General features: G+C 42.0%; 1 non-coding gene across 1 annotated transcript; it reads right to left on the bottom strand.

Moving 5' to 3' along the window:
* Window positions 1–1,000: 1,000 nt before the first annotated feature.
* Window positions 1,001–1,106, bottom strand: LOC145618831 (small nucleolar RNA R71). Its single transcript, XR_014108065.1, has one exon. It is a non-coding gene; the product is annotated as a small nucleolar RNA R71 (small nucleolar RNA).
* Between the last annotated feature and the right edge of the window lie 1,179 nt (window positions 1,107–2,285).

Here is a 2,285-nt window from a genome sequence, read left to right as displayed (position 1 = left end):
ACTCTCTTGATTGCTACTATTGTTTGTCCATTGCAATACTTGAATTAATTGATTGAGCTTTAATCTAGCATTATCATTGATCTTGCATGTGGAACCCATATCCCTAATGTTTAGACCCTTGATTACTTGTTGAATTTGATCTAGTTCATTTTAGCACCAACCATAATCTCATTTTCGACTCCGAGGTAGCTTGACTTAGACTTTAGTTTTCATCATTGCATTCCCTTGGGATCGACCCTTAACTTGCCCTATACTCATATAAGGTTGGTTAGGTGTTTACAAATTTAGTTTGGCTTGGGGAAAGGGTAGATAACGACATGCATTTTCCTCTTGTCAAAATGTCGCCGTTGCCGGGGAATGCTATTGGTGCTTAGCTTTTGTTGTTGAGTCTACTTCATTTTATAAAAAAAATACAAAAAGATTTTGTTTCTTTAGGCTACACTTGTAGCCGTGCTACTAATATTTTTCTTTGAGTTTTGCATGCATAGAACCCGTGATCGTTCCTTTGTTCCCCTTGATCCGGAAATTGAGAGAACTCTTTCAAGAAGAAGAGTTGCTAATAGATCCTTGGGTTATAGCTCTTCAAGTGAAGAAGAAATTCAAGAAGAGCAAGGCATGGGTGAAAATCCTAGAGTGGCCTTGAAGGAGCTTGCAGTGCCCGGGGCATATAGGTTTGAGAGCGGAATAGCTCCACCTACTACACCGGCAAATGACTTCGAAATCCGGCCGGCAATGATCACCTTGATTGAGAGAAGGCAATATAGTGGGGCCAAGAATGAGAGCCCATTGAACCATCTAAAGGAGTTTGAAAAATATTGCAACACCATTAAAGTCAATGGGGTTTCTCAAGAATTCATCTGCCTCAAGTTGTTCCCTTTCTCTCTACTAGGAAGATCTTTGGAGTGGCTACACAAAGAGGTGAAGCCCAACTCCTTGAGAACTTGGGACGATGTCACAAAGGCTTTCTTGTCCCGCTTCTACCCCCAAAAGAAGACGGCGGAGGCAAGAGCCTTGATTCAAGGGTTCAAGCAAAGGCCAAGTGAAAGCCTTTACGAAGCATGGGAGAGATTCAAAGAGTATCAAAGGGAGTGCCCTCACCACGGCATCCCCACATACCAAGTGATTCAAATCTTCTATGGCGGTTTAAGTCCCCAAGGCAAGTCATGCCTCGATGGAGGGGCCGGGGGCCCTATCATGAACAAAACCGAAGAAGAAGTTGTGGACATCATTGAGGACGTGGTGACATACTATAGGGATTGGCAAGATGGGGAGAGGGACTCTTCAAGCAAGCAATCTTCATTGTACTCGGTGGACCATCTAAATGCAATCAACAACCTTTCCTCCCAAATGACAAACTTAGGAAAGGAGGTCACCGCAATCAAAGCTAAGTTGGAGAGCACTTCTTCCCCTTCTCAAGCTTCGAATCTTCCCTCCCAATTTAAGGGGAGAGGTACTCCTTCTAACTCTCAACCCCCTCCCTCTTCACATAATATGCCTATGGGTTGCTTGTTTTGTGATGCATGTGGATCGTATGATCATGAGTCTAGTGCTTGTCCTAATGAATGTGTTGATGAGTTTGATAACCATGAGAGTGAACATGTGAATTATGTGTCGAATAATAATGGTCAACGGTTTGATAATCAAAGGGGTCAATGGAATAGGAACTTCCAAGGCCAAGGCAATTTTGACAACTATAACCAAGGTGATGGTTATAGAAACCAAGGGAACCAAGGTTCTCGTGGTAGCTATAATAATCAAGGTTATAGTGGCCAAAATCAAGGCCAAAATTATGGTAATCAAGGCCAAAGTTATGGTAACCAAAACCAAGGTTATGGAAATCATAACCAAGGTAGTGGTAACCATAATCAAGGTGGTGGAAACCATAATCAAGGCTATGGCCAAAGTCAAAATAGGAGTAATTGGAACAATCAAGGACGGGGTAATTTTCAAAATAATTCTCAAAGAGGTCCCCCACCCGGGTTTGTTCCAAAAACTCAAGGTGAAAGTTCCTATTCTCAACCTTGTTCACCTAGGACAAATTTGGAGGAGATAATTGAGAATCAAACCAAGTTGTTGAACATATACATGGACGTGAGTGATAAAAAATTCAATGAAATGATGACCCACAATAAAATGCTTGAAAACCAAATCTCTCAACTTGCTTATGCCTTGAAAGATCATGCAAGCCCTTCTTCTTTACCTTCCCAAGGTCTTGACCCCAAGAAACCCGTGAATGCTATTGTTATTAGGAGTGGAAAGGTTCTTGAGGAGATATTGCCTAGGAA

This window comes from Chenopodium album, chromosome 26 (genome assembly GCF_948465745.1).
Source record: "Chenopodium album chromosome 26, dcCheAlbu1.1, whole genome shotgun sequence".
Taxonomy (NCBI): domain Eukaryota; kingdom Viridiplantae; phylum Streptophyta; class Magnoliopsida; order Caryophyllales; family Amaranthaceae; genus Chenopodium; species Chenopodium album.
Note: the sequence above shows the minus strand (reverse complement) of the source record. Positions and strands in the feature narration are given on the sequence as shown.